Genomic DNA, 26,332 nt, shown 5'->3' on the forward strand with positions numbered 1-26,332 from the left:
AAATGGTCTGGAAGTGATAACACCACAATAGCAATGAGCTTATCCATGCCCAGAACTTGGTTTCCAGTACTGCTCTTCAATAAAAAGAACCAGGATTTCTTGGAGAAATGGAAGATTTCAGTAGGACTGGGATAAGAAATGTACAAAATAAACCTGGAGCATTTTGTAGTTTCTCAAAGTAGGGAAGTACTAAAAAAACAAAATGAAAGGGTATGTCAAAGGGACACAGGGACCAACTGAAATACCTCCCAATGGCCAAAGCTGAAAAAAAGTGAGAAACAAAATAAGTAAACTATTGCATTATACGCCAGAGCATAAAATAAATATCTATTAAGTCCATACTGATATAAATAATTGATTTAACTTTTAAAATGAGGGATAATAGACAAGTTTTTCACAGGAGAATTCCACATAATTATGTAGATAATTCCCCCACCAAGATTAGGTAGGGTGTAAATTTGGGCTACATGTAGTGACTTTCTTCCAAAGAATACAGGATGAAAAAGGGGGAGGATTGGGTGAGTAACTGCTTTTAAGTGTAGAAATCTGGAAAGTGTTACTTCAGCTAGATGATGAAGGTTAAACTCATCAGTGATAAATCATGTTGAGAGCATGTACCTTTGACATGATGTCTTCAGAATGGCATTTCACTTTCTGTGGCCTTCTCCCAGAAAAATAATAAATAAATAAATAACTCCAGTCTATCCATAAGAAAAAAGCATCAGACAAACCCATCCTGAGGAAAACTGTAGAAAGTACTCAACCAGTACTCCTTAAATCTAAAAGTCTTCAGAAGCAAGGATTGTCTGAGAAACTGTCATAGCCCAGAGAAACCTCAAGGATGCATAATGATTAAATGTAATGAAGTAGCTTGAACGAGATGCTAGAGCAGAAAAACAACATTAGGGAAAACTAATGAAATCTTAATAAAGTTTGGAGGTTAGTTAATAATAATGTATCAGTATTGGTTCATTAATTGTAACAAATGCACCATAACATTAAGATATTAACAACTGGAGAAACAGGATGCAGAGTATACAGGAACTCTGTATTATCTTTGCAATTTTTCTGTAAACCTAAAACTATTACAAAATAAACATTTATTTAAATACATAAAAAATCACACAGGCATAACTATCATTATTTTTAAAGTAGCTTCTCAGATTCCACAGCATAGCTGTCTTTTTTTTTTAGGAGTTAAAGCTTAATAAACCTAACATGCATGGAACAAACAAAAAATAACAGCAATTTTTTGTGGTTAATGGCATAATGATTATGGTTAAAACTGAAGGCTTCAGTTCCATTAACCATAATGTTTGTACACAGTGTGTGCATGCACTTGTTCATTTTAGTGTGGTACAAAATTGGGAATGTAAGATTCTCCATGGTGTTTCTTAGACATAAGAAAGTGTTGGTTGGACTGGATCATTCCTAAGCTTGGTTGCATCCCAATGATTGTCTGATATTGATCCTGAGAGCTTTGAAGTCATCTTGTGATTTTATATGTTCTGTCCTCTCGCTAAGGAATCCTTATCTATTGGGTAGCTGAGATTCCAGAACTTAAAATGGAAACAAACATTCTACGTTTAATAAATAGGAAAATGGGTGATGGATACAATACGTAATTATACCAAACAGTGAGTGTTTTAGTCCTGGTTTTACCACTTCTGAACTACATATACACTGGTGGGGGAAAAAAAAAAAAGCCTTTCTAAAACAAAAATAATCAGTTCTATTGAGCTGTGGCATACCCCATGAACTCTCAAATCTCTTTGATATATGACATGATCATTATGTTAGCAAGGATATTCTGTACCATCACTTCTTCAGAAATTGGAGTACTGATTCTGTAAGAGGAAATGAGGCTTTAAATAAAGGAATATTTTATTTGGGATTATCCAGAACAAAATGCTAATAGAATACGGAGAGAAATTTCTCAAAACATTTTAAATTAATAAGGCTAATATTATACAGTAAGAGCACATAAAATGCCAGAAATAGAGAAGAAATAAGGCTTATATGCAAATATTAATCTTACCACTTCAGATGGTGATGTTTTCTGAGACTCATAATAATTTATGCATTTTTTCTTGTAAAATTATTCTTTCTGAGACTAATTACTTGACTAAGTTCTGTAAATGACATATAAAAGTCCTGTGTTTCTAAAATAATCAAGACAGTTTCATACAGAAAGATTTAAACTTCATAATTTAAAAAATGTGACTGCCCTTAATGTTTCTACCTAAGCTAATTACCTCCAACAGAGATTAGCGCTGGCTTTCTCCTCTCAGGGGAAGTAGGTGATGATTACGCATTAAGTCTGGACAACTACAATAGTTTCTTCATTGCCCTTCCTACTTTTTGCTAATTATTTCCCAAAGCTATTTATTTGTTATTTTCCCATTAACATTTTCAGTGTCATGCTCCACGAGAAACTTTTCTATAATTAGTGTATAAATCAGACAGGATCACTCACCTGGTCCTTGTGCCTCTCTCCCTTTTTTAGTTATTAAATTTAAAAAGTGAAATGAAATTTCTTCTTTCTCAAAGCCAAGTTGAAGGCTCTATGAGCTTTACAAAATTGTAGCAGTTTGGAAAAAAGTATCCAACATATATTCCTATTCTACAAACTTGGAGAAAATATAGAAATCTTCCCTTAGTTCTCTACCAAAGAAAAATTGCATGGAACAGAATTAATCAGGCAAGAAAAGACTCTATTCAAGACAATTTCCACAGGGGTTAAGACTATTGCAGTAAAGAAGACAGATTAAACTCCAGCTAAAGCAAAGCAGGGAAATTTTTAGTTGCTGGGCTGAGCTAGTGGAAAGTACTGGAGGACATTAGGAGTGAAGTTGGTCAATGTGTTTAGACCATCTGTGTATGCTAATTGGATGTATCTAAGGTAAGTTCTTACACTCCACAGAGCTTGGGAGATAGGAGTGCTATTTTTTTTCTTTTTTCTTCTTTTTAGCTTTACTGAGGTATGATGGACAAATTATATATATATATAAGATGTGCAATTTCACATTTTGATAAATGTATACGTTGTGAAATGATTCCCATAGTCAAGCTAATTAACATACCCATCATCTCACATAACTGCCTTTTTTTGTAGTGAGAACACTTGAGATCTGTTCTCTCAGCAAATTTCAAGACATTACATTATATTAATGACAATACATTATCATTAAGTGTAGCCACCATGCTGTATATTAAGTCTCCAGAACGCATTCACTGTATAACTGAAAGGTTGTATGTTTTGACCAATATCTTCCTTTTTCACCATATCCAGCCCCTAGTAACCACCATTCTACTCTCTGTTACTAGGAGTTGGACTTTTTTTTAAGATTCTACATATAAGTCTGATTATGCAGTATTTGTCTTTCTATGCCTGGCTTATTTCCCTTAACACAATGTTCTCCAAGCTCATCCTTGTTGTTGCAAATGAAAAGATATCCTTTTTAAAAAAAGATGGAATAATATTCCATTGTGTGTGTGCATACACACATACATATCCAAATAGCCATATAGCTATACACTGTTTTCACACATGGGATTTTATATATACATATATATCACATTATTTAATCCATTCACCTGTTAGGCTGTTCTTTATCTTGGCTATGTGAATAATGGTGCAACGCACATGGGAGTGCAACCATTTTTGGGGGATATGATTTTATTACCTCTGGACATGTACCCAGAAATGGGATTGCTGAGTCAGATGGTAGTTCTATTTTTTTAATTTTTGAGGAACTTCCATACTGTTTTCCATAGTGGAGCAGTGTATTCTTGATGTTACATTTCAAAGAGTTGGCTTCCAGGTAGTTGAGAAAGACATCTCTGGATTGTACAACTGGCAAGAGATGAGAAGAAGCTTAACATCTCAAAAAGGCAAAGAAATAATTGGATTTGCAACTGCAAGTTTCCCAAGGTAAAAGCTCTGAGAAAAGATAAATTAGGGGCCTATAGTCAGAGAAAAAAAAAAATCTATCTAAAGTTTAGTCAACCTGAAGGGAATATCAGTTCCTCTTTATTTCTATCCTTTCCTCTATTTTGGTATGGGGAAAGATGAAAAAATCCCATAGAAAGTATATTTCTTACAAGTATAAAAAAAAAATGGAGTCGGTTTTCATTTTCCTGAAGGTAGAGTACTTGATTATAGGAGTGGTTGGGAGACAGGGCTTGAGCCATAGCCAGAGAATCCCTTGAACTACTTATTTGTAAAAAATGATTTGCAAATTACAAATTACACTTTAGACCTACTGAATCTGTAATTCGGAGGGAAGCGACTGTTACGTTATATTTTTAAAAAGCTGCTCTTGTGTTCTGAAGCATCATAATGATGACAGCAATTGCACTATCAATTTTGAACATCTTTCTATAAAAAAGTAAACAGTTGAGAAGATGTTTGTTATTTTTTCCAAAGTGAATGCAAAATGTAGTAGGAAAATCTATGAAATAAGAGTAAGGAGGTTTAAGCTTCAGAGGGCTGGCATATCTTGCCTTTCTTTTCATAAATAGACATACACTTATGGATACATGGTAGTATCTTTATTTTTCAGCAATTATAGTTAAGGAACTACTGCCACAGATGACCACATTTGTGAATGCTATCGATGTAAATGTAAGTGAATTAAAGTAGGCACAAAGAAGTATATACAGTACCATTTCATTAATAACATTTCATAAGCAAACAAAACTAATCTATGCTAGTTACCTTTGGGGATTGATAACTGAAAGTGGGCAGGGTAGAGGCTTTTGAAGTTCTTTGTAATTGTCTATATTTTTATCTTGGTGGTGATTACATGATGTGATTACATTGTAAAATTTCCGAGTTGCTATAAGCTTTAGTATAAGCTTAATATATGTGTACTTTATATGAGTAAGTTATCAATAAATTAGAACACACACACACACACACACACACACACACACACACACACACACACACAGGTAAGCTTTAGAGGTTCTTTTCTCAGAGCTCTTTCAAGATCATGCTTGTGTAACTGTGAAGACAACAGATACTTATATGCTTCCAGCTGTAGCACCATTCGGTTCTGCCACAAAATTTGAATGGAGACTGACTGCATTTTTTTCTGGACAGTTCTGAACCAATGACTGAGCATGCTGGAGCTGCTAGGGCCTGGCCATTTCTGCCTGATACGGAAGTCCTATAATGAACCATCTTGATTCTGAAGCTCTCCTCTTGGCTACCCAAAACCTTGTCAAATCTGTATTGCAGTCTGAAGGTCTCCCTGGAAAATTCCACTTCATGCCCCCTTTGTTTTCCCAGCTGTCACATTTGCATTGTGGTCTGAAGACTTTCCTTGATCAATTCGGCTTCCTCCTCTTTCCTCTTTCACAGGTACTTCCTTCAGCTGCCCTACCTACCCAATAAAAAATTTGCATTCCCAACTGGTTCTCAATATTTGCTTCCCAAAGAACCCTAACTGATACAATATATATCCACCGGAAGCTCACAGTGCAATAGTTCATTTTTCTAATTATTATCAATTATGTATTCATTCATCCAATCAGTTAATAAATATGTATTGAGCTATTAGTACATTCTAGGCATTGCTATGTTTTCTAGAATATAGCAAGAAAGAAAAGGAAGAAAGCAAGGAAGAAAGGCAGGAGGGCAGGAAAGTAGGAAGGTAGGAAGGAAGAAAGGGAAGAAGGGGAAAAAAAGAATAAAAGATGAAATCAAAGATTAGTAGGGATTTTTGGCCTGAATATCAGTGTGTTATTTACTAAAATGGAGAAGAATGAAATAGAAAAATTTGGGCACAAGAAAAAAAAAACACAATTTCTTTCTAAATTAGACATGTTGATTTTTAGGTAGCTATTGACCACTAGAGTAGAAGGCAGTTGAATATGCAGTATGAAGGCCAAGTGAGAGAAATGAGATCAGTGCTGGAGCAGGAATTCTAAGTATCATCAGCATGTATTATTTAAACATGTGACGTTGACTTAAAAATAGTCAAAGTCTCTAATTGTGTGTTTTTTTAACCCATACCATAATAGTTTCTATAAGAAAAAGTTTGAAATCATATTTATGGTTGGTTATGGTTTTTTTGTTAAATCATATTACCATGATTCTTTTGATACAAATGCAGGATTCTAACTTCCATATGTTAGTTCATAACCTTCAGACTCCAACTACCATTGAAGGACCTCTAATTTCTTTAAAACAAATGTAGCAAACTATTTCTTAGAGTTCCCATGGGTCATATATGCACTCAAAAAGTATGTTGGAGCCAGGTGTGGTGTAATGTGCCTGTAATTCCAGCTACTTAGGAGGCTGAGGATGGAGAATGGCTGGAGCCCAGGAGTGCAAGACCAGCCTGAGCACTATTAAAATATTTCTGTCACTAAAGAAAAAAAGAAGTACACTGGAATATTTTGTGATCTTTGCAATCTTCTGTTCCTACTTTACGTTCTCTTCCATTGCATGATTTTCTTTATTCCTGAATAAAGCATATTATGTTCCATGAAGTAATCCAGTTCTTACTGTGTCTGCTATCCTTGTAATGACATCTGCCATTGCTATCTGACATCACGGTGCCATGTGATTGGCAAGGCACTTCAAGAAGGGGGAAAAGAGAGTCATAATATTTTTCTTTCTAAAGGCAAAGCCATGCAAACTTCTATATTAATGCAAAAAGTCTGTTTTTCAAATACTGTATAATTGATAGTCTTTTGCTCTGACCATTCGAATGGAATTCTGACAAAGTCTAATTTAAGAGGCAAGAATATTGCTTTTATAATTCTGAATGCAAAAACATAATATGCCTTCTGAAAAATAATTTAGGAGATTTATAAAGATTTATTCATTGAATTTTAATCTGAAACAAGAAATGACAATGGATAGAAAAATAGTGTAGATTAATTAAAAATCAAATAATGTTATATACTGATTAATGTTTTATGTGTCAATTACTATGCTTTATGTAGTTTGCCTCATTTAGTCTTCCCAGTGACTAAAAGATAAGTATTATTATCCTCATTCACACATGAGATAACTGGAAATCATGATGGATATTATTCAGGATTCAAATCCGTATTTTTTTACTCAAAGAGCCCCTCTTTCAATAATATGCACCATTCTACTAGAAAATTCAGATATTGGTGTTTAAATATAGAAAAATATAGCAAAGTCTGTATTATTCACAACATAATGAGCTAAAATATGCTATTCTAACTCAATGTGTTAGAAATAATAAGAAGGAATATTAACTTGAACGTTTACCTGACATCACATAGTAGGAGAAATCCACACTGCACTGGAGAGTATCAGGAAATTAATAAAATAGTCAAACTAACCAAGAACAAAATAGAAGACACAAATTGCCAATATTATATGTAGTAAGAGAAGTGACACTGCTCCAGAATCGATAGATAACTAAAGGAAAATAAGCAATATTATTAACAACTTAATGCGAATAAATTCTATAGCACTTATAAAGTAGGAAAAATTCCTTGAAACACACAATCTATTAAAGTTCACCTAAAAAGAAAAAGATAGCAAGAGAAGTTCTATATCTATTCAAGAAATTGAATTTTAGTTAAAAACCTCCCCATAAAGAAAACTCCAGGCCCATATAGCTTCACTGATTAATTCTATCATATATTGCAGTGAAAAGAAATAGTAATTGTCTAATATTTCTAAAAACTGAATAAGAGACAATATCAACAGTTTGTTTTTTTAAATGTGCAAAGTATTTGAACAGAGCCCTCATTAACCAAAGATAAATGGATGACAATCGGATAAAATGATGTTCAACCTCATAGTCATTAGGGAAATGCAAAATAAAATTAGATGTCATTATACAACCAATATAATGGCAGATCACACCAAGTCTTGGAGAGAATGAGAAACAACTAGAAATTGTATAATTGTTGGTGAGAATGAAAAATAGTATTAATATAATTAGGTTTTTAAAAGTTTGGCAGGACTAGGTGCAGTGGTTCAAGCCTATAATCCCAGCACTTTGGGAGGCCAAAGTGGGGCAGATCGCTTGAGCTCAGATCCAGACCAGCTTTGGTAACATGGCAAAACCCTATCTCTACCAAAAATTCAGAAATTAGTTGGGCATTGTGGTACACACCTGTAGTTCCAGCTACTCAGAAGGCTGAGAGGATGGCTTGAGCCTGGGAGTTGGAGGTTGCAGTGAGCCACAGTCAAGTCCCTGTACTCTAGTCTGGGCAACAGAGCCAGACCTTGTCTCCAAAAGAAAAAAATAAAAGTTTCGCACCTTTTTTCCACCTAGCATACGATGATCATACCACCCATAGGTATTTACCCATGAGAAACGAAAACATACACCCATATAAACATATTACCTGAAAGTTTACAGCAGATTAATTTGTAATAGCCAAAAACTAGAGATAATCCAAATGTCCATCAACAGGTGAATTGAAAAGGTAATTATGATACATTCATAGAATGGAATCTTATTTAGCATTAAAAATAAATGAACTCTTGATATATGCAGCAAGGATAAATCCCAAAAAATGTACTGAAGGAATGAGCAAGATTAAAATGTGAGCATATGGTATAACATTTATATACAACTCTAGAAAATGTAAATTAATCTAGAGTGACACAAAGCAGTTCAATGGCTGTCTACAGCTGAGGGTAGGGGGTACCTGAGGGGAATTACACAAGGGCAGGAGACAATTTTAAGGGGGCAGACGGTTGTGTTCATTTTCTTGATTCTGGTGATGGTTGCTGACTTAGCAACATGTCAAAACTTGTCCAATTGTATATTTTAAATATGTACAGTTTATGGTATATACATTATATCTGGATAGGATCATTTATATAAAATTCATTGGAAGGAAAACCAGATAGTGTTTAAGACAAATTAGAAAAGACTATAACTTGAAACAATGGCTACCTATAGAAAGATGAACGATAAAAAGTAAAAATAATATCTATCCTTCCATATATTAATGAAAAGACTGACATAAGTTTTGTTTCTAGAAATTTAAATGAAGAAAATGATAAAACTCTTGGAGAAGTTTTATTTCTGGAAGGGGAAGGACTACAGTCTACTATAATGAGATAGTTTATCTTTACACCATATATGTAAAAATGCACTACATATACATACTATACACTACAACATTTATCATATCAGTGATCCTCTATACCTGCTGTACTACTCTGACTCCTTTTCCTGTTTAAAAAATGGTTTCCACTTAACATCTGGCTGGCTTTAATTGGTTCCAGGAGTGCTGAAAATGCAGCTAGAATAGCACCTGCTGTGTTCCTTTGGAAGCTAGTATATAATAATACCTAATACAATGCCTACACGTTACTTTATTCTCATGGATTCAACATAGTACTTGGCATGAAGCAAATGTAAGTTTTTCTTTTTGTAACTTTGTGAAAAAAAATTTTTGAATACTTACAATCTACATACAGTTGGTTGAATCCATTGATATGGAACTGATGGATACAGAAGGCCAACTACAGTTGAGAAAGAAATGAAAGATTGCTTTAGAAGTCTATGAATGGCATACACATCAGTGAGTAGGACTAGAAGACAAATAAAGAGCAAACATATATGCGCCTAGTGGATCAAAAGTAGATTGTGTTTTGTTTGCACTGTGCCCTCATACTCTGGCAAGTCGTATGTAAGATTTGTGCTTGGTGAACTAAAAAGAAACTGCATGAATTTCCCACTGCTGCTGTAACAAAATTACCACAAACTCAGTGGCTTAAAATAACACGTGTATTTTCTTACATTTTTGGAGGTCAGAAGTACAAAGCATCACAATCAAGCTGGTGACAAAACTGTGTTCCTGCTGCAGGTGCTAGAGAAGAATCCATTTATTTCACGTGTTTTCCAGCTTCCAGAGTAAGCCCCCATTTCTAGGCTCATGGCTACATCACTCAGCCTCCGCTTCTGTCATCACATCACCTGCTCCCTCTTGTAAGAACTCTGCTGATTATGTTGGGCCTATCTGGATGATCCAGGATAATCTCCCTATTGCAGGAGCCTTAATTTAATCACATCTGTACAGTTTCCTTCACCACACAGGGTAACATGTTCTGGGGATTAGGGCTTGAATCTCTTTTTTTTTAAGACAAAGTCTTGCTCTGTTGCCCAGGCTGGAGTGCAGTAGCATTATCTCGGCTCCCTGCAACCTCACCTCCTAGGTTCAAGTGATTCTCTTGCCTCAGCATCCCAGGTAGCTGGGATTATAGGCGTGCCTCACCATGCCCAGCTAATTTTTGTACTTTTAGTAGAGATGGGGTTTCACTATATTGGTCAGGTTGGTCTCAAACTCCTGACCTCAAAGGATCTGACTGCCTCAGCCTCCCAAAGTGGTGGGATTACAGGCATGAGCCACCAAGCCTGGTAGGGCTTAAATATATTTGGGGAGGTCATTAATTTGGCTACTACAGGAGCCATCTGTTTCTCAATTATAACACTGTATTTCTCCCATCTGTTTCTCACTAAGGAGAATACATGACTTCATGTGAAGAAGGTAAGTACATTTTGTATTAAATCATAAGATAAAGGACTACCTTTTATTTCACTTTCAGAATGATGAAATGTCTTGAGCAACTAATCACAGGTCCATTAGAATGGAGGTGGTGAATGGTGGTTGATTAAGCACTGCACTTGAAGTCAGATGACATGGACTCAACTCCTATCTCTATGAGAATTCCTTAACATTGTGCCTGGGAAATGCTAAATGATCAATGAGTATCTGTCGCATGAGATTGAAGGGCAGTATAAAAACCAGCCAGTTTGAGTTCTTAAAAAGGGTGAACACAGTGGGCAGAAAAAGAGATAATGCAAAGTCACAATTTATCTTGTGGCTTTATTAAGACACTGTGTTTCCTAAATTGAGCTCTTCCCCAGTTTATATATTTTCCCAATTATTATTAACTATCATGAGACATTAAGACATAAAATATGAAAATTAGTCTTGTTTCATTATTCAGCATCTGATGAACCATGCAAGTTACAGAAAATAGTTTTAGAAGTAATTTTCTGTGTATATCAGATAACAGAATAAGATGTGGATCTTAAAGCAAAGCGAGCCGATTTGGAAGGACAATAAAAAGAGATTAACCAATTTATATCATGGACATTTTTCAAACAGAAACATATAAATAGGTTGTCCATATGCTCTTAGATTGGCGTTTGGAGAAAAAATGCAGAAGTAGGTTGAGGATTACTACTCAGGGTAAACTAAATGCGTACAATACAATGTAAGGAATCAAGACAGTGTCAGTATTGATCTACTATGATCAGCATTGCCATCCTCCTTCCCTGACCTCATCCTAACCTGTTCTTGTAAACTACTGCTTTCAGAGATTATTATGGCAGCCTCTTGTAGCTGTTTTTGCCAGTGGCCCAATAGACATCCGAATTTGCATTTTTTTCAAATTACCTGTAAGTGCTTGTACAGGTAGTCAGGTCAGCACTGCACTTTCATCGTCATTAAGGTCAGCTAAAGGTAGGTTTCCTGATAAGGCTACTGTAGTAGCTCAAATATATTATATTTGCAATAATTCCTTAAGAATATTGTACAAAGCCTCGGGTTTTCTTCTTTAATATTGAAAAATGCAAATTGTCACATTATCAGTGTCTGTTCCCTCTACATTTTGCAGTACCTGAGGCAAGGTCCATGTCCTTGGGTGTATTTTTTTTTTGGTGGAGGGGGGATGTAGGTAGGCTCTCTCATTTTTTCCCAGGTCTGTGTATGTGTGTGTGTGCACATATTCGGGTGTAGGGGTGCATGCCAGTCAGTTGAGGGTGGACTGGGAAGGATTCCAGGGTTTTACAATATAAAGTCCCTTAATATCTTCAAGTAATGTCTGATTTCAGCAATCTTGACAGGATCCTCAGCCATGCTCATGTCCACCTGCACCACCAGAGCACAGAGGTAAGTCTAAAAATGAGTTTCCAGGAACAGACCAAGTCTCAATTCTCTGGAACAAATATTCAAGCTTGTATCTATTATATTGGGCAAGTATACATGCATTTATTCTAAATATATTTTAACTGTCAGCTGCCTAATATGTCAATGGTTAAGATTTTATCATGCTTAAAATGAAAAAGTAAACATAGGTTATACAACGGACTATTTCGATTTAAATTTTGAATTTATTCATTAATTCTGTTCAGGTGAGAGGTCAAGCCTGGAAGGGGGACACTTGTTAGTGCAAGAGAGAGTCAGAAAGCAGGAGGGATTAAGGTAAATACTTTTATCTTCCTCCCCTCCTGCCCTTTGATATTTAAATTTCCTCTTAGTACATCCCATTGGACAAACCCAGCTGCAAGTCAGCGGGCAAAGGAGTCTGGGTATTGTAAACCATAGAGGGCAGCCTTCCAGAAAGCCTGAGGAGGACAAGCAAGGATGGATAAGGATCAATAGGATATGGATAAGGATCAACCAGGAAATAAGGAAAAGCTCCTTGTCTTCCCTTTCCCCCAGGTTGTTCCCTAAAAGCAACTACTTGAAACTCTTTAGCTTATTCTTTAGATATTTACTTTCACATCTCTACTAAGCTCACTTATATTACTAATTCCTGGTTTTTTAATACTAGACATTTTCTACTGATGTCCCAATTTCGACCCCAAATCTAATATCATACCAACACACACCAAATACATTTTTTTTTTTACCTTCTCAATATTTTATATGATAAGTTTGGTTATATCAGTTTTCTGTTTGTATTACCAAAATTACACATATGCTATGCACAACTAAACATATTTGGCACCATGACTAGTTTTCCTTTCTTGCACAAATCTTTTGGCTGTTGTTCCCTAGGTCTATTAGTATCCATGTTGCTTTTTTTTTTTTTTTTTTCCCCATTTGTTCAGTATACTAAATATTACTTGTTACTTCCAACACTGGCTTTCCAATAATTATCTAAATTTGCTTTTAAGCCACGCAAATGCAGTAGGTATTGCATCAATGTCTTCTTTTTGGAATCATCCCTCCCAGAGGTTCTGACATATTCCAGTTTTGTCTGGTTGCTCTGTGAGATAGGTGCATATTTGCTTCCCTGGGATATCCCTTCACCTTATCCATAATGTTTGTTTGTATCCCCTGTTTGGTGTAGCTTATATTTCTCTTTTTATTATGTCGATGCAAATGTTATTGCAGTTTTGCCATTACTTTCAATGGCAAAAAAAGCAATTACTTTTGTAGCAACCTAATAATTTACTTCCTTGTTATGGCAGAATATAGAAGGAATGCATAAAAAGTTAAATTTCTGAGGAGATATATATATATATATATATGTATGTATGTATGTCATCTTTCTATTGTCATTCTTGCCTAATATTAGCTTAGTATAGTACTCGAGGTTGGAAATGTTTTTAACCTCGGATTTTTGAAACCATGTCTCCAATGTCTTCCAGCTGTCAGTGCTTCTATTAAAAGCACCCAGTCATCTGGGCACCTAACCATTTTTGTGGACCTGTTTTTCCTCTGACTTATAGCTTCTTTTGTCCTCAATATTTGGAAGTTTTACAAACATATGCCTTGGCAGTTGTAAAAAATTAACCATTTGTATTTTTCCATATCATCTCACCCAAAGTTAAGTGCTGGCTAAGTTATGCTAGAGGTTCTTGGGAAAGTACTTCAGTGACTGTCAGTCATTATCTTTCTATAGCTCCACCTGAGAGAAGGTTCACATGTGTCATATTTCCATTAGTTAGCTTCAGACACTAAGAGCTACTATACAGGTAAGATTGGCTAAAAATATATGCAATTACTGACTATATACTGTTCATGCAATGTTTTTCTCAGCCCCCCAAATCATTGTCACTACACTGTATTTTTTAAAAACAGCTTCACTAGAAACATTTCTTAATGTTAAGAATTGGTAAGTCTGTTAGTCATTGGGACTGATTTGCCAAAATCCATGCAATTATAATATGGTAGAGTTGAGATTCCACACATACATTAAAATTGTGTGATCCTTAACCATTTGGAGCATGGAGGTGATGGTAGCTACCAGTGATTTCTCAGGACTTGTGAATTATTTGAATCTTTGGTGTCATAAATTTCTCATGTGTTTTAGTGTTTTTATTACATATTCTCAGCTTTTAACATCAGTTGATGTGGTTTTCACATATAATTATAATTGAAGCAAAATTATACATTTGGGTAAATGAATGTCTTTACCAGCACATTCTTTAGATATCAATATATGACCTTCAAAGTGAATTCATTTTGATGTTTTTCTCCTGAATGAGCTGTATTTTTGCTATAAGACTACCTCTCAAAGAAGCACCAAACTACCTGCATTGGGTTTCAGCTCCATAATTAATGATGTCTGTTTTTTGGTAACAAAGGAGAATAAGAAATGTTTATGCAATAGTTATCTAATGGCAGAGAGCAGATGATTACTTAACCCAAGGCTAAAAATTATCATTTTATTGTCTGCAGGTGTTCAAAGAGTGTCTCTATGGTTGAGAATTCCTACTGAATATTGTTGTCTTATGATGCACGATGGACATAGGATTTGCTTTAAAGATTTGTCTTCTTCCCCTGAGATGGGAGTAGAGTGATCAGAAAGGGAATGCATAAAATGAAAATAAATCTGTTCTAAATTCACAAAAAACTCATTGTATTCAGATTATTCAGAGTGTTTATGAATGTGTGTGTGTTTGTGTGTGTATATATGTTTCTTTGTGAGAAAATATAGATGAGTCATCGACAGACTTTTGACCGGGTAGTTTAAAATGGAATGGTCTGATGCTTGTGTTAAAAACTATTGAATGTGCCTAGTTGCCTGAGCTGAAAATTCAAACTCTGTTGCAAATATCCTTTGGTCAAGCTTAGCATTCCCATAAACTCAACATATGTTTACACCTTACTATTAAGAATAAACTATAATGATTTTTTTTAAAAAAATTAAATACTGTACTTAAATGAAAAAGAATACAAGAGGGGCAACATGTGAGGACAATATATTTTTCTGAATTCAACACATACTAGGTAATAACATAAAATAGAAATTTAAAATGATTTTGATATAGGGAAACTCTTGTAATGACTACATAAAGCCTTGTAGCCATTTTTAAAAGCAACAAAGAAGATGATCAAGTGGCTAATCTGATGTCAGACATTTCAAAGTTACTGTTAATCTTGAAGGAAGAAGAGATAGACTTAAAGGAACAGAGAACACTAACTTCATGTTTAGGTCTAGAAATATGATATTAAATATTATTCTTATTGACTCAGCATCTTGGTTAAAGATCTCAAAAGTCCGCAGCAACACAGCTGATTCAAGTAACCCCATATTCTAAAGCAAGTTGCTAGACCATGTGTACAAGTTATCTGTAAGACTGAGAAACAGGTTGCACTAGCATTAGCCCATCATCTACTCTCCGGGAGACCTTTGCTTCATGAGCTGAGTATTCTGTCCCCCACTTCCTTGGTGAGGGGAAGAAGTGGATGCCTCCTCTTCATTAAGTCAAATGAAACATCTTCAGAAAGAACTTAGAGGGAGCTTAGCATTAGTTTTTAGACTTTGAATATTATAAGAACAGGTATCTGCCTCCTACCTATTAGAATTTAAATGTGAGATGGCTTGGTAATAGCTGGCCCTACTGGCATCAGAGAAGGGATAATTTTTCTGTACCTCAAGGCACAATGACCAAGAGGTTTGGTTTTCCCAGGGCTAAGGGAGTTTCCAGGAGATGGGACTTTCAGCTATGAAAATGGGTAAGTCTCCTGGGCAAACAGGGCTACTAATTGATGAGCCCAGTCTAAGACTTTAGAGGGTGCCAGAATATATGGAAATTTCCTGTGGCCAGACATGGATCTTATCCAAGAACCAAAATTAAGTAGTCTTGAGAAAGCTTCATTCAAGAGGCCTACCTGGAAATGTGAAATGACCCAGAAGATGCAAACATTTAAGAAAAACAAGGGGGGTAAACCAGAGTTGTACATGGCCAGTCAGATGCAGAATTTCCCAGGTTGAAAATAATATAATTGAGAGATACCCAGGAATCATCTCCTGAGAACCCACCAAAGCTCCAACAGGAGAAAGAGTGAGAGTTTTGTCACCTGATGAACAGAATGCAACATGCTAAATTATACATGCACAGACAAGTAACAGCTTTTCTTTCCCTTATCACTTCTCCTTTCTTCCACTAGGACCCTGGAGGGGCTCCAAACAGCAGGTGGTGACATGCAGTGACAGAGTTGATGCAATAATTAGGAAGAAGCCAACTATAGCTCCCTTTCACCTACAGTTTGTAGTCACAAACCAGGAAAGAAGGGAAGTTTTACATTTATGTGATCATTAAACTACAATGGACATTGTACTACCTAAAAGTAACTGAGAATCACCAGGAAAATCTATGGGTCCTGTGATTTTTACCAAGACACAGGCAAGAACAACTTGAGAGAATGGGCTTGAAGGGGCAGTATGAGAAAGAATAAAGTCACATTTAATAATTAGAGTCTCAAGTCACATTAAATAAATAGAATGTATTTAACCTCATCAAGACCTTGAGGTACAGAAAGTGAAAAATCATAAATCTCGACTTGAAGAGTGTGAAGGGGAAGTACACTCATTTGTGGGGCAGGAGGTTTTCAAAACATAGAGAACGCTCACGGCAGAGTTGGAGGATGTAGGAGAGTTTTAGGGTGAGAAAACTGAAGTTTGAGATGACACAGGCGAAGGGTTTTAATAAGGTAGGAAAGAATAAGAGTCCACGTACAGATGGATCCTCTGGAAGTCTTGGAAATACTGCGCTGCCTAAGGTAAATATCCATGTGAACCCTGATGTGATCAATGCAGTTAGAATCCCAGAGAATGGTGGGCCATTCAGGACGGTCTTCTCTATTTAGCTGGAAGTTAGAGGTACAGGGACTGTATCTAGGGATCAGCTTATCAAATGACCTCATCAGATGTCCATATTCCAATGCAATTCTTAGTTTGGTTATGTGGAAGCTGATGCCTCAGGAGAATCTGTCCTATGAAACCTACTTAATTCTACTTTGAATTAAGGAAAACTAAGGAAATTCTGAGGCAGAAAAATCAGCACTTGGAGTGAAGCTGCTTGAGTTCTCACCTGTAACTAGATTAACTGTTGTGCTTTTTATCAGATGAGCATGTCATTGGTTCCAAATAAGTTCACTGCGTACAACAGCCCTGCAGGATGGTGCCTGATGGAGAGGGTAAGCGGAGTCTGAAATGCAGCCTGTAATATGCTTGTCAAGCTACATGCCCATTATGTTGCAGTTGCCAGAAGCAATGGTTTTTTTCTCATTCATACAAAAGTGCTTTATGGGGTACTGAACAGGACTGGAAGCAGAAATTTAAGTCGCCTTACAAACAAGGGCAAGAACCCAAGCCTTAACACTGAGGCCAAATGGAAGATTTTCTCTCCATCAATTCATACCCCTGTTGAATTATATTCATTGGAATTAATACATGCTTTGGAATTTTAGCTTAAATTTGGATTACTCTTTCTTAAAATGTCTTCAAAAACATTACAAAAAGATACAATATTAACAAAAAAGTAATTCGTATGCAAAAGGTTGCCTTTGATAGAAAATTTAATTAAAGGTAGTAGATAACAGGAAGTCTTTTAGATTAGTTGTAGAAAATGTCACAGCCAGCAGAGGTGGATGTGATTGATTTCTGCACTGAGTACTATCAGTTAATGTGGCACAGCTATCTATGTAAAGTTGCTGAGTGATTTTTAGTAGAAACCGTTTATAACCCATCTGATGAAAGTAGTTAGGGAAGAAATTTAGGAAGAAATAAAATCTAAGTAGTACTTAAAAAGAAATATTATTTCACATACCTCAGTATTTTATAGGATACCTCAAAAGGGCTAACGTGTCTGAGAGGATGAACTTGGGTTAAAAAGATCAAACAGTTACTCTGCTACTGGGCAGCACCCGAAGACTGTGCATCTGGAATGAGAAGAAAACTGTAATTAATTCTTCAGTTCAACTAAACTTTTTTTTTTTCGAAACTAACTTCTTGATATACTGTACCTTCCACATTCATGTTTTATTTAATATTTTAGACCAATCACAAATAGAGTAAGTTCTAGTTTTCTTCAGGTTTTACCATCATAGATATTACATAGTGTGTTATACATCCTTTAAATATACTTTAAGATCACCAGCACTACAAAATGGGTTTTGACTCATAGCTGCTTTAGGAAGATATGAGGGAAGGGTGTGTACGATTTCCCATTTTCCAGAAAAGAAATATATATATAACAGTTCCAAATATAATCCAATTGCCAAACTACATGAAAGCAGCTATTAGTTAAAAAAATTAATAAAAGGGCAAAAAATTTAAAAAGACAGAATGTAAGAAAAGTAACTTTAGGCTAGGCACGGTGGCTCACTCCTATAATCCTAGCACTTTGGGTGGCCGAGGCGGGCAGATTATCTGAGGTCAGGAATTCGAGACCAGCCTGGCCAACATGGTGAAACCCTGTGTCTACTAAAATACAAAAATTAGCTGGGTGTGGTGGTGCATGCCTGTAATCCCAGCTACTCTGGAGGCTGAGACAGGGGAATCGCTTGAACCCGGGAGGTAGAGGCTGCAGTGAGCTGAGATAGCGCTACTGCACTCCAGCCTGGGCAACAGAGTGAGACTCCGTCGAAAGGAAAGGGAAGGGAACAGGAAAGGGAAGGGAAAGGGGAAGGGAACGAAGTAATTTTAGTGCAGGAAGACACTGGATGAGAGGAAATAACCATTTACCCACCTTTTGTAGTGAACGAAGTTCAATATTAATGACATTGGGATTTGTGTCATTTCCCTCCTCCTTCAATATTTGTGTCAAATTTTAACTATGATTTGATCCCCGTGGTTAGTTGTTTATAAACTTTCTAAACATCTCTCTTAGGTATGATTGCCAGATTTTCTGCTAATTTTGACAATTTGGTGATTTATATGTTTTTGAAAAATCATCCCACTGAAACTTTAAAATACATCAATAAATATTTTTATCAGTGATTACACCTTTTATTTTATATCCTTATTTCTTCCCCAATCTCCTGGTGTCTAAAAATAGACCATCTGTATGCACATATTAAAATAAGTGTAATTTTGTTTTGTCATCTGTAATGTAACGTTCAACCACAAACAACATTTGTTCATCTGTGATGCACCATTCAAAATGTCCCTCAAATCCATTTTCCCTGAAAAAAAAGCATAAAGAATTCCATAGGAGTCTGCTGTGATAATGGAAGGGAAGCTCCTTGCTCATAACCCCAATACACAGTAAACAGACTGAGAGAAAAATGTATTCTTTCTGCTCCCGGAATTCTAAAACTATCAGAATCACAGAACTAAAAGGATACTTTGACATAGTCCTATATTCACCAACTTATTTCCCAGTTTATGCCAACTTACGAATGAGAGTTTTTCAATTCTTCATGTGGGGCTATACTCGGATGTGACCCTCAATGACTCATATTACAAGAAAGACATTTATGCTTAAATAAAAAAACTCTTTAATTGTGCTTTGAATCTGGTTTATATACTGCAACATGGATGGGAATATTTGTAGAAATGTCTACGTTGCTTTAAAATACGCATAAAACTTCTTTTAAGTTTCAGGAAGCACTCTTGCTGGTTTAGTCCCAGGAAGCATTCTTGCTGGTTCCCATCTTTGAGGGGAATCTTGAAGATAATTAATTGGTGCAAAATATGAAAGTAAAGTGACTTTGTGAGAGAGTCTATGAAGCCAATTCAAAAAAGGTGAGCACAAAAAAGACAACAACAGAGCTGAACAGTTACTGTAAATTAAATGTGTGATGTGTATTTCTTACATTTCTCTACTGTCTTTTATGCACGTACTAAAAATGTAAAATACATACAAACTTTAGGTATATATACATAAGAAAAAACATTGCATGTTTGCTCCTTTTCAGATTCTCTTCCTTATTGAAATGTGAAAGGAGGTTTCTGAAGAAAGTCCTAAAATATTGCAAAAGAATATTCTTTTGGCATAGAATGTGTCATCTCTGGACAATTCTAATCCCAACTTGATAATCATGAGTAACTCGTGAAAATATACAATATGTGGTTTGTATCTGTGCCCCACAGCCCAGTGTGTGAGCAGACTCCCTTAAGAAAAAATTTTCAAAGGCAACAAAAATACATTTTCTTTTATTATGTTTGTTTTGAGAATAATCAGAATATATATTCACTTATTAGAGATAATGCTTATAATGTTTGTAGGATAGTAACAATGCCTTATGTATTTTAAGGGTTTCTAGATACTAGTTCCTTATGCCTGTTTCTCCTTCTGCCACATCCATCCATATGTCACAATCTCATATGAAATCATTTTTTCATTCTCACACTTCAAAATCAAATTTATTCTGTGTGATAATTTTATTTCCTTATCGTTACTATATTTATAGTTGTATAATATTAATATACTTATATTTCATTTATGAAACTTTAAAACATAAATGAGAGACTTCTCTATCTGGGTAGGATAGGGCAATTTGTGGCAGAACAATGTTGCTATAAAAACCAGAAAAGTTCATAAAAATTTGTTTTAAAAATATGTTTAAAGGAATCAGGGGGCTTCAGAAACAACAATAACTACAGGCACTAAAATTCTAGAGTAGATAGAACCTCTCATAGGTGAGGTGATCATCTGTGACTGCTTTTCTTCTGAAGTCGCAAGTCCTGGGTAAGTGAGAATCTGGGCCTATGGGACAGGGCAACTTGTGGGGAGCAGGAAGCCAGCAAAGTCCTTGGCAGCTAGAAGGAGCAGTAGGAAAATGAAGGAAGGAAGGATTGAGACTTGAGGGGCTTCAATGGTTGGTGTTCTTTTCAAGACATTTGTCTGTCCACATTTGAAGTGGTATGAAATGGAAAGCCCAGAAATTGTCCTGAAAGCATGTGGTGAACATATCAGAATATTTCTTACAGAATTCCTGTGTTATAAACAAAGAGGTACCAGTAAGAGGGGACAAATAACACAGATTGGATTGAACGTTGTTTAGGGAGAGCTAAGTTGACACTCTGTAGTCAAACTCTCTCCTGGGAGTACTTGGTAAAGATAAAAATCAAGGAAGAGTTGCTGCTGAACTCTGGGGCCAAGAGTGAAGTGTACGTGGCCAGAGCCTTACTCAAACCACAGCCCAGTGTAGACACAGCTCAGCCCTGATGAGATGAAGGTAATCAGCCTCCCTATGCCCCTCTGTATCTGCCAAGTTGTGGAATGAGTGAATCATCTCTTCAGTGGAAGCTAAAATTATAAAGTCTCTCTACAATTCTTACTGACTGTGTCAAGCAGTCAATAAACAATTGCCAAGCATTCCAAGAAAGAGGACCATCATATAACAGAAACCAGAAAAAAAAAAGACGTAAAATAGATCCAGAGTTGATCAAAATATTGAAGTTAGTAGATAAGGTATTTAAAATTGGTATTTTACGATTGATTAACATGATTAAAATTTTAATACAATTATGGGGGCGATAGGACAAATTGATGAAAAAAATAGAGGCTTTCACCAGAGAAGTAAACTTGTAAGAATCAATAGGAAGTTTTAGAAATATATAGTGCATTTCAAGTTAAGTCATATATGAGTTCAAAAGATGATTAGAAATTAGGTATGAAAGAAGACAAAATTAGTAAACTGAAAAACAGATTAATAGAAAATGTCAAAACTGAAGTACAATGTGAGTAAAGGATGAAAAATGCTGAAAAATGCAGAAAGGATGTATAGAATCCAGTCAAAAATTCTAACACACATGCAATGGGAGTACCACATGGAGAGGAGCAAGACAAGGGGACAAAAGCAATCAATGGAAAAATAATGGCTAGAAATTTTCTTAAATGGTTGAAATAAATCAACCATTTATTTGAAGAAGCTCTAGAAATCCCAAATCAAATAAATATAAAGATAGCCCACCAAGGTAAGTCATAGTTAAATTGATTTTTTAAAAAATGAGGAGGCCAGGTATGGTGGCTCACGCCTGTAATCCCAGCACTTTGGGAGGCCGAGACGGGTGGATCACGAGGTCAGGAGATCGAGACCATCCTGGCTAACACGGTGAAACCCCCGTCTCTACTAAAAATACAAAGAAAATTAGCCGGGCGTAGTGGCGCGCACCTGTAGTCCCAGCTACTAGGGAGGCTGAGGCAGGAGAATGGCGTGAACCTTGGAAGTGGAGCTTGCAGTGAGCCGAGATCGCGCCACTGCACTCCAACCTGGGCGACCCAGGGAGACTCTGTCTCAAAAAAAAAAAAAAAAAAAAAACCCCACGAGACTGAAATGATTTCAAACACCAAATATCAAAGACGGAAAGCAAATAATACTATGAAAGCGCTGAAGGAGAATAACTGCCAATCTATAATTCATTGTCTACCAAAAGTATGCTCCATACATGAAAACAAAAATATATATCTCAACCAAACGTAAACTTATTGCCAGCATATAATCATAAAGACAATCTTGTAAGGACTTTTTTCAGACTGAAGAAAAATGATTTCAGTCACAAACAGTATTGCAGAATGGAATGAAGAATACTGGAAAAGACAAATATGTTGGCACATATAGATAAATATAAAATAATGTAAAAGTTAAAACATTTTGGAATTAATATGCATGACAAAAATAAGTCTGGAAGGGATAAATGAAGTTATTCTAACGTCTGAACATGAGTGGGGAAGTTGTAAAAGTAATTGTTTTAATTAGACTGTGTAACTCAAGAATACATGTTTTAATCTCATCAGTAACTTCTGAAAGTACAGTTAAAGTGTGTTTGTGTGTATGTGTGTGTATGTGTGTATATGGTGTGTGCATGTGTGTGTATGGTGTGTGTATTCAGCAAGGTCATATAATAGCATTATGTAAGAGGTCTATATATCAGAGGTTAAACAGAAAGATTTTATTAATACAAAAGCTACAAAAGGAAAGGGAAGTGCCATAAAACATGCAGGTTAATTGAAACAAATTATAGAATGGTAGTTTTCAACCAAAATACATTTTTAAGTAGAATAAATGTAAATGAACTGTCTCAATTAAAGGAGTAAGACTGTCTGATTACATATAGAGAAAAAAAATAAAAGGCTGCTTACAAAATGGATCCAGAGCCAATTTTATGTCTTTTTCTATGGCTCTCAATTCCATGAGCCCATCCTGATTTTCAACTCTGCTGAAGATGTTCTCAGTTCCCCACTACCTCAATGCAGTAATGCTGCTGTTCTCTGTTACCGGAAATAGAAAAGATGGGGAGTGCTCTAATATTTTTTGTAAGCAGGAACTTGCAATTCTTACCTCTCACAGTTGCTGCCTTTTGGGAGTAACCTTTCCTGCAGTTTACTCCAGCTTTAGTCACTTATCAGTCAGTGTCCTTAAATAGTTTTACAGTAAATATTTTGTTATATTTTATAACTGTTGTTTCCAGGAAGGGTTTCCTGGCTGAGACATGACAATATCATTATTGTGTAGTTTTTAAATAATAGTTTTTAAAAAGCAACTTTTTTATAGTGGGAACTGCTACTATGAAGAAAAAGAAACATAATAATAATAAAAAATAAATAAAAACAACTTTTTCAGGCAAAACCCAATTTATATTCTCATTTTATAATTCTCTGTAAATCTTAGTGAACATTTCTTTTTATTCAAACTCCATTATTGTTTCTTCTGTAAATATTCAACTAATATTCTTTGTTACTTTTTAGATATTTCACTTATTTATTTCTAAACCATATAAAATATTTAGGATTTACCATACTTGTTTTGTATTTTATTCTTTATCATGTTTATTTCATCTTTATTTTGATAAGAATAAATTGTGTATTTTTAGTTAGCTTTCATCAAGATATTTTTGTCATATTTCCTCCACACAATATCTGAATGTTATATTTATAAGCTATTAATCAATTCAGCCATGGCATAATTTCACTTTATATGCATTTTTCCTAAGGAATTGTTTTATATTTTAACATTTAAACAATTATATTAGTAATAGTAAGTTAGACTTAACACTGTTTTCCTGGTTTGTTTTATCACTTCCATTTGTTAAATAAGCATTTCCTATTTGTATTGAAATTTTTTTGAGAATTTTTGGTTGACTAGAGTACTTCTTTAAGTAATACATTTTCAACAAAGTACATATGTAGAAAGGCTGTTGGATATCTGATAATTTTCCATTCAATTTCAACACGAATTAGATGCTTACCTAGATATGAATTTTTATGTTCACTATATTTTTCCCTCAGAAATCCTAGGAGCGTATTCATTTCTTTTACTTTAAGTTTACAAAGAAAAACTTGGTTTTTGCTTATGTGTTTGGATATCAATGCTTTTCTTGCCAAATACTTTCAAGAAATTTTTAAAAATTTTTTCTTGACCCCACTATATATACACCTGCTATGTACCCATAAACATTTAAAATAAAAATGTAAATAAATAAAATTTACATTAAAAATAAATATATTTTCTTGAAAAGCAAATAATTTACCTTGTTATGTTCAGATATCTGTGCAATATATTTATAATATTTGGTGATCTCTTTTACAGATACCACCTCCTGATAAAAATTAAAAGCAACAAAATACCTTCCTAATAATCTCTGACATATAGAGTTGAAAGGAATCAGAAACAATGAGCAACATGGTTGAGAAGTACATAATAAGCTTCTCAATTTTAGATGTTACTCACCCTATTAAAGAGTCAATAAGCCCAAAGGTGCCAAATGTATCAAAGGAAGGTCAGTTAATAGAGATATATATCAAATAAAGATCAACTAACACCTCTTCAGTATCTTTTAGAATGTTGTCAAACATGTAATATAACTTTTCTCCATTCCTCACTGTTGATCATTCTCATTACAATTTTGTGTTAAGAAATGCATCGATATTTCTACCTTCATTTTGTTATGTACCCAGTAGTCATGCAGGAGCAGGTTGTTCAGTTTCCATGTAGTTGAGCAGTTTTGATTGAGTTTCTTAGTCCTGAGTTCTAGTTTGATTGCACTGTGGTCTGAGAGACAGTTTGTTATAATTTCTGTTCTTGTACATTTGCTGAGGAGTGCTTTACTTCCAATTATGTGGTCAGTTTTGGAATAAGTGCGATGTGGTGCTGAGAAGAATGTATATTCTGTTGATTTGGGGTGGAGAGTTCTATAGATGTCTATTAGGTCTGCTTGCTGCAGAGATGAGTTCAATTCCTGGATATCCTTGTTAACTTTCTGTCTCGTTGATCTATCTAATGTTGACAGTGGAGTGTTGAAGTCTCCCATTATTATTGTATGGGAGTCTAAGTCTCTTTGTAAGTCTCTAAGGACTTGCTTTATGAATCTGGGTGCTCCTGTATTGGGTGCATATATATTTAGGACAGTTAGCTCTTCCTGTTGAATTGATCCTTTTACCATTATGTAATGGCCTTCTTTGTCTCTTTTGATCTTTGATGGTTTAAAGTCTGTTTTATCAGAGACTAGTATTGCAACCCCTGCTTTTTTTTGTTCTCCATTTGCTTGGTAAATCTTCCTCCATCCCTTTATTTTGAGCCTATGTATGTCTCTGCGTGTGAGATGGGTCTCCTGAATACAGCAGACTGATGGGTCTTGACTCTTTATCCAGTTTGCCAGTCTGTGTCTTTTAATTGGAGCATTTAGTCCATTTACATTTAAGGTTAATATTGTTATGTGTGAACTTGATCCTGCCATTATGATATTAACTGGTTATTTTGCTCGTTAGTTGATGCAGTTTCTTCCTAGCCTAGATGGTCTTTACATTTTGGCATGTTTTTGCAATGGCTGGTACCGGTTGTTCCTTTCCATGTTTAGTGCTTCCTTCAGGGTCAAAGGTCATATGGAACCAAAAAAGAGCCCGCATCTCCAAGACAATCCTAAGTCAAAAGAACAAAGCTGGAGGCATCACGCTACCTGACTTCAAACTCTACTACAAGGCTACAGTAACCAAAACAGCATGGTACTGGTACCAAAACAGAGATATAGACCAATGGAACAGAACAGAGTCCTCAGAAATAATACCACACAGCTACAGCCATCTGATCTTTGACAAACCTGAGAGAAACAAGAAATGGGGAAAGGATTCCCTATTTAATAAATGGTGCTGGGAAAATAGGCTAGCCATAAGTAGAAAGCTGAAACTGGATCCTTTCCTTACTCCTTATACGAAAATTAATTCAAGATGGATTAGAGACTTAAATGTTAGACCTAATACCATAAAAACCCTAGAGGAAAACCTAGGTAGTACCATTCAGGACATAGGCATGGGCAAAGACTTCATGTCTAAAACACCAAAAGCAACAGCAGCAAAAGCCAAAATTGACAAATGGGATCTCATTAAACTAAAGAGCTTCTGCA

At 35.4% G+C, this 26,332-nt stretch overlaps 2 long non-coding RNA genes across 5 annotated transcripts in view; one reads left to right on the forward strand and one right to left on the reverse strand.

The window, feature by feature from the left end:
- The window catches only part of LOC141408968 (uncharacterized), a 182,516-nt gene that overhangs the window by 32,256 nt on the left and 123,928 nt on the right, over nt 1-26,332 (reverse strand). Inside the window, exons 3-4 of one of the 2 annotated variants that reach the window (XR_012426855.1) lie at nt 17,814-17,925; nt 9,421-9,481 (exon numbers count right to left, since the gene is read on the reverse strand). This is a non-coding gene — a long non-coding RNA (uncharacterized lncRNA). Of the gene's footprint in view, nt 1-9,420; nt 9,482-17,813; nt 17,926-26,332 lie in introns of those variants that run through there. The other variant, XR_012426854.1, reaches the window with a different exon arrangement.
- LOC135967998 (uncharacterized) lies at nt 10,416-14,611 on the forward strand. Of its 3 annotated transcripts, none has more exons than XR_012426857.1 (3): nt 10,416-10,506; nt 11,871-11,916; nt 12,159-12,230. It is a non-coding gene; the product is annotated as an uncharacterized lncRNA (long non-coding RNA). The 3 variants fall into 3 exon arrangements; XR_012426858.1 differs by lacking the exon at nt 12,159-12,230 and adding an exon at nt 14,437-14,611 and having other exon boundaries at nt 10,478-10,506; XR_010582411.2 differs by lacking the exons at nt 10,416-10,506; nt 12,159-12,230 and adding an exon at nt 14,437-14,611 and having other exon boundaries at nt 11,857-11,916.

Source organism: Macaca fascicularis, chromosome 17 (assembly GCF_037993035.2).
Source record: "Macaca fascicularis isolate 582-1 chromosome 17, T2T-MFA8v1.1".
Classification (NCBI taxonomy): domain Eukaryota; kingdom Metazoa; phylum Chordata; class Mammalia; order Primates; family Cercopithecidae; genus Macaca; species Macaca fascicularis.